Raw genomic sequence first — 9,773 nt, 5'->3', positions numbered from 1 at the left:
GTTGATGGAGGTCTTAAGACTTAATTCTGTCCCTCTCCCCGTGGAGAGGAATTTCGAAAAATCCGAATTTCGTCCTCGTGACGTACCCTAACTATGTACCAAATTTCAACTTTCAACTCCTAACCGTTTGGGCTCTTAACATTTCCATTGTTACGTAACACTTCATTGTTGACACTTCCATTGTTACTTAACACGTCCATTGTTGATGGAAGTGTTAAGACTTAATCCTGTCTCTCTCCCCGTGGGGAGGAATTTCGAAAAATCCCTTTTTAGTGTGCGTCCTCGTGACGTACCCTAACTGTATACCAAATTTCAACTTTCAACTCCTAACCATTTGGGCTCTGCGCTGATTATTATTATTATTATTATTACGAGTATTATTATCAACTCGTCTCGATTATATATATAGATTACACGTAACAGATTTCTCAGATGCTTCAGAGTATGAAAATGCAAGAATATTCATAAATAGACACAGGGAATCAGTTATCAGCTTATCGTTCGGAATGTACTATAGGGTGTAGGGGTTTTTTTTTTTTGTAACTCTTTCCGTCCTGTGGGCACTAAGAGGGCCTTTTTTAGTAAGCCCATTATGGGTTCGGCCAGGCCCACAATGGGGCGACCGGGTGGTGAGGGACGGGGCCCGACATATCCAAACGGTCCACCCCCCGAAAAATTCCTGGGGATTATTCGACCCGTTCGGATTCGATCCTGGGTCCCCCAGAGCGGTAGGCTGCCACCTTGACCGCTCGGCCATCCGGCCGTCAGGGTGTAGGGGTAGTGGAAATATTTAGAGGTGACCCTCAAAATCTAGCACTTGAGCGCCCTGGGCCTCTTAAGTGCTAGATCCGCCACTGCTGCCAAGCAACGTGTCACGATCTCTCTCGAAAGCTATGGAACAGGAAGATTTGATGGTGCTTTAATCCACCGAAACATGCGCAAAGCACAGCGATTCTTTCTTCTTGGGTCAGCACGCTTCATACGACTCGCAAACAAATGATTTTGTTGCCATTTTTACAAAAATGAATCAAGACGCTTTAATCACTCTGTATTTTGCCCTATAAAAATAATTAAAGAAAGAGAGAAATTACATATCTTTAAGAAACACTAAGACACACTAACACAAAATTGTGTTTGGCGCTATCTTTCTATAAATGCCAATAACGAGTAAAATCGTGACGCATTCTACCGTATCTCCCTACTCTTCGACATTTAACCACCAAAATAAGGAAGTAGCGGAAAGGTCACTTGCTTCACCCGAGATTTGCTTCAATCTGAGCTGGCGACTACATCTTAAATAACAGTTAGAGAAGTAAGACAAAGGAGTATTCTTATTGTTTGCGGAGTCAGCTTTCTTGTAAAATCGTCGTAAATAGCTGCCAAATTTTCCGTGTCACAAACCGAGTTTACATTTCCGGAAATAAGGATTTTATGTGTAAAGTTTCACACGAGGATGGCTCGAAACGTAATGTACAGTACTGTACATTATGTGGTCGTATAATCGGGAAGGGTAACGTGATGAGTCGTGAAGCGGTCGTATACTGTAATATTAATTAGATAAAGCGATATAGTGAATGTAAAGAATTTATAAGAATAAAACCGAATATAAAATATCTTCGAACGCATAAATTTTTAATAACTCTAGACTAAGCACCCCGAATGAAGGGAGTCGTCGTCGCTCCGAGGGGTCTGAGATCAAATCTGATGGGAAGTCCAACGTTGATCTCACGTGGCTACGTTAGTCCCCTCAAAGAAAACCCGAAAAAACTGCACGTGGCCAATTCGTTGGCCAGGCACGAACCCACAATCTACCAGTACCACCAGCTACCAGTGTTCGGTAGTTTTATCCACCCATTCGAGGTATATAAAAAGCAGCCTCGTTTTTACAACTAATTGATTTCTAGAAAACTGTCGTAAAGCGAGACGCGCTTTTCGTTCACGTCATAAATCTGGATTACGTTCTTGAAAATAAAATCATAACTATATAATAGAAGACAAAGGGATCAATAAAAATACGACATTCACATTTACCCAATTATAATGGAAAATACACGCCGGTCGTAAAAGTAGAAGACGCAATGCCATAAGAGGGCGAGTAAGTATTGTATTTACAATTATAAAACAAATATTCTATATTCTAGTTTGAAAAAGGAATGGACTTCCAGGTCTGCGGTTATCTTGACAGATAACTGTCATAAAACTGTAAAAAATGCTTCCGGGATGTTTTAAAATAAATTTCGATTTCAAATCGAGTGAATTTATCATTTTTCCAATGGCGATTTCCTGCGAGACTGTGAAAAGCGATTGTCGCCTGCAGTTTACCCGTACTTATATAAAGAAAATTTCGCTTATTCTAGTTCGAATTTCATTTAAATTTTTGAAATGTTAAATAATATAGTAGTTAGAATGTCAGCGTGGTTTCTAATAGACGGGTTGAAAGCATTTCGGTGTAAGTAATTATAATGAAACACACGATCCTTTTGCCGAATTGAATAAGTTGATATAATTTAATGCTTATTGAATTATTTTTATTGACTAATTGAATTCCATTGTCCCAATACCGTAGACCTTTATATAAAAGAAACTTGTTTTAAGGACCTGGTTCCATCTTATAACGTTATAGATTCTGAACGGAAGAAAGATGTTTATCGGAATGTTTATTAATATAAAAAATATAATTTGGATGTTATTATAAATTTATGAAGTTTTTATCGCAATTAAAAATATAATTAATACAACTAAACTCATAATTAATTCCAATACTAACCAACAGCCGGATTCCTTTATCGGGCTATTAAGGCAAAATAATTACCGAGCAATTTGGCAGGAAGCCGAGCACCCAGCCGCCATCTCTTGTTCAATATAATAAATAAATGATTTAAATTTATTTATTTAAAAAATGGGATTAAAACTAATACATATAGAATTACAATTAATGTATTTAATAATAATAATAGCAACTCAATACTCTGTACGGTCTGTTGCGCCGATTCCAGCATTAAGAATGGCTCTTTTTAGTCCATTACGGGTTGGACCAGGCCCGGCGGTGGGTGGGTTTCAACGTATCGACTGGACATCACGCGTTACAGAAATATAAATAAGAAGCGGAAAAAAAATGAAGTTGTTTACACCACTCGCACACATTTTTCCACCGGTCGATTGATGTTCTTTCAGCAGAGGACGTAATAAGCGAGCTGCAAAAATTTACTATACTTAACCTGGAAATATTGCTTTAGGATTTATGACCGCACTTTATACGGTAGGATAATAAATTGTCAGGCAATTAGTGTATTTACAAGAGATTCTCCCATTCTTCTGTTTGTAGTGTTTTGAACCTTAAGAACAAACGATGTTATTCCAAGATAAATATGTTTTACAAATGGCTGCGTAATCTCTTATAATCCGTCAATACAGTTAAAGAACTGTTAGTGCTTAATAATAGAAGAGAAGAATGCTCGGAGGTGTTATTTATAATAGTGTCGATTGCTGTTTCCCGAAGTTGTCGTGGGAAACGTAAGACGAAATTCTTTAATCGAGACACGTAAATTATTCAATTTCCGTTGTAAATTTCATCTTTGACAGATCAATAAAAACGGAAGTACAGTACATTGTTCTGTTGTTTTCGATTAACCGTCGATTAAACACACGTTAAAGAAGGAAATGGCGCGTGTTCTGATGTTTAAAAAACAAAAGAACGGATCGATTCTTCCGTCGATTAAAGAAAACCTCACTATTTAACTTCGTATCATTTTTGATTACAGATTTATCATATTAATTAGATTTCCTAATTCTTCCGATATAACCGAAGATTACACTCGAAGCTCTCTCGATTAGCCCAAGACGAAACCAGAAAAACCAGCAATTATTTATCGTTTTTAATTTATTTAATTTAAAATATATTATCTCCACCTGAAATTATTAGGGGCTTGCCCCCGTACATCATATTTTTTCTTTAACGATAGAGTCGTGCCGGTCATCTATCTAACTTCTTTTGGGGTGAGAATTTTTGAATTGAAATAACGCACTTCCGGTTTGCACCGGAAGTTCGTGTATAATCGGGAACTTCCGTTTCGATTGGTTTCCATATCTGTTGTCGAAAGGAAGGACAGACGAACAGACGGACGATTTAATTCTTTGTTCGAAGACACAAAGAATTTAAGTAGACGAGGTGGAACCGCTATCAAAACACTGTCAACGAAGACGATTTGTCATTCTTCCGTAAACTGTTAAGGAAACTTCTAGTTTAATCCGCTAATCTCCGCTTACACACGTTCGGTAATCGCATTGTTTTCGTCTTTCATCGATCTGTCGTGTTTATATCGAACACTCGAGTAGGCCTATTGTTTTATTATTTAAACGTCTACTAGGACAGGTCGCGTTATTAGGACTTATTATACGACCCGTCCTAGTAGACATTTAAATAATAAATTTGTATAATAAGGACACAAAGGCTTAAGAATTAACTGGAGTATTGCGTTTTAAAGTGTTCTTTCTCGGTGTTTACACTTCTGACGTATTAAACGGCCGTAAGTGTACATTCCTAACTTTCAACTGTAGTATAAGAATCTATTTACAGTGTTAGAAATTAAGCGGCTTTGACAAGATTTCGTTTAAATAAGATAGTAACAAGCCAACGTCTAAATAGCGTAAGTAATGTCATTTAAATCAATGGAGGAGAAGTCAGATAAAGTAAATGGAGTCGTTCTCCATAGTTTAAAAAGAAACAAAGCCGATAAACGATGGATAAAAGAATTGATTAAACTTAAAAAAATCGATATTAAAGTATTGTATACGGCGTAACGGGACAGAAAGTAGAGAACGGTTAGCGGTAGCCAGTAAATTAATTTACGGAAATAACTTATACAGTACAACGATATCGTTACCTCGGGGATGACATTTTATACGACGGAGTAGAGAGCGGAAGAAGGTTAAAGTGTCAAAATTTCGCTCCCGCCTAAGGATTTACTGCGTCGATAACCCACCAGATTTAAAATACAACCCGATTTGGCCGAGGAGGACGTAATAATTGCGGGAATGGCTCGGTTAACCACACTTTAAGAATAAGATTTAACGGCTTCCGGAGTTAGTAGGCGCGCGGGAATTAGGAAGTGTCGGAAAAGTAGCGCGGTTTTACTTCCTAACTGTAAGAAACCCCGTAGTGTTTGGGCATCTAAATGTAATTTAAATGGGACGTTTGTCTTTTACGGAAGACATCTTCCTCCAAAGTCCTAGTCTTCTCCCCAGACTTTTTACAGCGGGACTTTAAGGTCAAACCTTCGTCATAGCAAACGTGGAAGTGGAAGAAAACCGTGGCAAAGCAAATTCCCACAAATTCCCAGAGACAAACAATACAAAGTAGAAAAATCCAAGGTACGGTGCGTTATTCTTACGCGGGCTGAAACTTTTGAACGGTATTTTAATTTCAAAGTCGCGTGACTTTCGGTCCGAACGGAAGCCGGCGTATAGCGCGGCACCCAAGCTTTCCCTATCCGGCCTGGATTTTCCTAGCTCCGTTCTAGAGATTAACGAAGGAAGTACGACGGTGGGCTTGTACGGGTCCGCGATTGGCCTAGTTTCCCGCAAACAAAGCATTTCCAACAAATTTCAAACGTGGAAAATCGCGGAATTTTCCTTCCACCTTAATGTACGGCCTCCCGCTTACGGCCGTTAAAAACCGGAAGTCGTGTTATTTCGATTCAAAAATTTTTCCCCGAAAGGAGTTAGATAGATGACCGGCACGACTCTATTGTTAGAGGAAAAGCATGATGTGCGGGGGCGAGCCACTACTTAATTTGAGGTAAAGAGTATATAATTTAAATGAAATACATCAAAAAATATAATCGAAAATTGCAGCCCGGCATTGTGATCACGTCGCAATAAATAATTACGACAGAAGAATATTTTAATGAGAGAATTTTCCTATTGGCGTATTTGTTAACTATAAACAAGAAAGCAATTGTTTTCTCTGTTTTCCCTTTGTTTTGAATGTCCGTCCAAACAACGACGAAGGCAATTATTTTAGTAGAGGAAATGCTACGCAATTAGTTTTAGCGTGGCCACTCTGCCGAACTTTCTTTTAGCGATTTCTTACTTTAATATCCAGAAGGGGTGCGGCTGCGCCTGGCCCTCCCCAAAATCCGCTTCCAGGTCTTCTAATGGTCTAGTACTTTCTATTGTTACATATGCAGCCCCAGTTCGAAACTTAAAATGTACGTAAGTAACGTATCCGGCCGAGTGGAGAAATGAATAAACATAGAAGGGGGTAGAAGAGACGAGTGTGTTTGAGGAGAAGCTAGGATAAAGTAGGAACGAAGGATAAGAGAAAGTGCCAAAGAGGATTCAACGATAAGGAGGGAGAAGGAATAGGGGTAGACGGAAGAGACGGAAGGACTGTTTACAAGTCGAGTAAGGGGGACGATAGAGAGAGGTGGAGACGTGTAAGAAATAGGACTGGTGGGGGAAGCTAAAGAGAAGGAAGAAGAGAAAGAAGAATCTCGGTCGCTTCGTGGACGTGAAAACGGCACAAAGTTTTTTCATTTCTAATTGTAGAAAGAGTGAACTTTGTTGCTAACACAAAGAAATTTTTGAAAATGTATTTAACTGTCAAAAGCAAACGTTTCTGGACTTTCTTTTCTCGAGAGGAAGCTCCGGTTGCCAACAATTAAATACGTTTTTTCCTCTAAAAGTTCTTTTTGTGTAAGAACGTTTCGGCTAAAGAAAAAAATCTTTGTGAAAGTTTTTCCTTTAAGTCTCTTTCAAATAATTAAATTTGGTCAACACTTTAATACACATAAATTATCTCTGGTTATTTTTCACTGGAAATCGAAAAGGAATTGGTCCGATGCAAGAATTCGATTGATCTTTCTGTCAAACTAATCTCTCGGCGGCAAATCTCGATTTTTTCATTAGCCCCCTTTGTATGAATTTCTATCGACCCTACGTCACCGACAGAAGTTGTTTTAACACCTCCGTCTCGGATCTTACGATTTTTCTATGATTTATAGGAGACGAAGGTTTGAATTTCGAGAAGAAAACTGCTCTATGTCGAAGATGACAACGGAATTATAGTGTACTGAGGAGTTTTGCCGTTACTAATTTAAAAAAAAAAATACTTCTAAAAGTCTCCCGAGACGAGTGTTTTAAAGAAAATTACATTGTTTAATGTCAAAAATAATAGAGAAATTCCAGCGAATTATTGATAAAGAAGCGAAACCAGAAAACGAAACAGATGAAGGAGCTTGGAGATTTGTAGTTTTTACAACACCTAAAAATCTTCAAGCGTTTAGGAGAAATTAAATTTCGGATAATCAACTTCTATTGTTTGTGGGTAAAGAGAGTTCGAGATCAACAGACGTTTCCCGCTAAACGTTTAAAGTCCACTTGGGAATAAAGCGCGTTTGTGTCTTTGACAGAAAAGTATCGAAGAAGAATTGAAAATACTACCGAAAACGTTACGTAATACCAGAAATTCTTTTCGTTTGTTTTAAGAAGAGCACTCCTTTAAATCACTTACGTAATTATCCCGCATTGTCGTAAACGATTGGAACCATTCTTCTATACGTTTCTAGCGCCAATCCGGGTTACGAAGAGGATTATCCACCGCTAAATATTGGAAATAACTTTCTGGCGTACAGATATCGCTTACGTCACTGCATAGCATCCGCTGTGTAAGTTGCCATAGCGACCGGAATCGTCTCCCCCTACTTTAGTTCGCGTATTCTTCCGGTTTAATCGGAGGATTCTAAGGTTGCTTCCGGCTTGCAGTGTCCAGTTACGTGTCGATCAGAAGCGAAAACGGAAGTTTAACACCGGAAGAAGAACGACACTCGATATTTTTGCCTCTTCTCCCCGACATTCGAACAAGTATTTTCGCTCGGATCACACACCAGATGAGAAATATGGCTAGAAATTACGTTTTCTTGACGTAATTTTTAATTTATTCGAGCATTATCTTAAATTCCCGAAATTCTAGACTAAAATTAAAAGTTTTAAGTCGGTATCCGAGGAAATGCAACATAAATACTGCGTGTTGTTCGACTTTTCTCACCTGTTTTATTTTAACGTGACGTTTATACGTTTTCTCTACACCCCTTCGTTTCTGCATAATCTCCACACGCAATTATTTGCTTTTTCTTAAGAACATAACATTTATTTTTGGTATTGGCCAAAGGTACAGATGCGACGCACGTGCCGCTAAGCATACCTGACATCTGGATCACCGGTTACTTCCGCTGAAGCTGGCGTCGTAACTTCTTATCCTCTTGCGGGACGGATTCGGGAATAATTTTATAGTGTTTTTGATGTATTAGGAAGTGTTACGTCCCTTCCCTTCGGAAAAAATGCGCAAAACGTTTACGCTTCTCTGGAAAATTGGCCGAAATGTAATTGGACGGAATCAATTTTCTGAATTTGTTCTGTTTTGCCGTGTTATTGCCGTCCGTTAATTAGGACACCCGCCGATATCGCGGTGGGAGGACGGTTACAGGAGACGAACACTCTTCGACGTCACGCCACGGCATCCGTTACGTAACAAATGTTTGTTAGTAACCCCGACGGATATTGCGTTGTTCCCGTAACGCGCGCGAATTTATTAAAATTTTGGCCGTCAAATTCGACCCCTTTCTTACGCCGTTTTCTCATCGTTAAGCAAAGAATTCACTTATACTTAGTAAATGTGTATAAGAAGTGAGTTTTCTATTACTAAAATTTCTCGTCTCTACATCTCAATTATTAAAATATCCCTTTTCTTTCGTGTCTTCCTCACAAATCATTTAGTTTTCGCCGGAGAAAAGTCGAGTTTTCGATAAATAAGGCATAAATATCCGCTTCATCCGCGTATAATGCGCAGCGAAAATATTTTCTCTACAATTTAGAATCGATCGTTTCACCAATGGCGCTCGATGCTACTCGATAAACCGTGATTTACACCCAATTTCCGGTTCCTTTTGGCTCCGGTAAGGGGTGCGACGACTAAGAAAACAGGCTGCAAATAAACAACTGGCAGGATGCAAGTTATAGAAGAAATTTGCGGCTTTAAAATAGGTTATGCACTTATAATTACGTGAAATTTATAAATAGAACACGCGAAAATTTGGAGGGAGAATTTCACTCCGGACAAGAATGAATTTTTCAAATAAAAATTCGTATTGTTTTCCACTCCCCGAACAAAGAAATTGCCAATTTTGTAGCGTGCAGATACAAATGAAAAGTGAGATTTGTTGACTGGAAAGAATTTAAGATTGACAAAAGTGAATTTGATTGGACGGAGTTTATTCAAATATCCCGAAGTAAATCGAGATTAATCGGGTGAGGAAAATTACCAGAACTTGGATTATTTCTACGATTTTTTGCGAATTCCTGCCACCAAAGTATCGAGGAGAAGCCGAACGACAGGGGACATTACATCCGCACGCCATCTTTTCTCTTTCCTCCCTTTATACATCAAACCGAAGGCCGTTTGCTTATTTAAGTTTTCGCTAAAATACCTTAAAATGAAAAGAAACCCGTTGGCAGCAACGCCGGTAACGAACCAAAATGGCGAAATAATTGGATTTTGTGAAAAAAGGAATTAAAAAAATATGCAATTATCGAATATTTTTAGTTAGGCTCGAGGCAAGAGAGTAAAATGCCATTTTACAAACGAATCCCACGTTAATTAATTGTTAACTGGAGCTGCATCTCCCGCCCGTTAATAATGCTTAAGACAAATAAGCATTACGAAAAGTATAAAAGCATTTTGGAACTTAGAATTTATCGACCTTTGGAGAATTTAG

This window comes from Centruroides vittatus, unplaced genomic scaffold (assembly GCF_030686945.1).
Source record: "Centruroides vittatus isolate TY-2023 unplaced genomic scaffold, ASM3068694v2 contig_134, whole genome shotgun sequence".
Taxonomy (NCBI): domain Eukaryota; kingdom Metazoa; phylum Arthropoda; class Arachnida; order Scorpiones; family Buthidae; genus Centruroides; species Centruroides vittatus.
The sequence above is the reverse complement of the archived record's forward strand: the minus strand, read 5'-3'. Positions refer to the sequence as shown.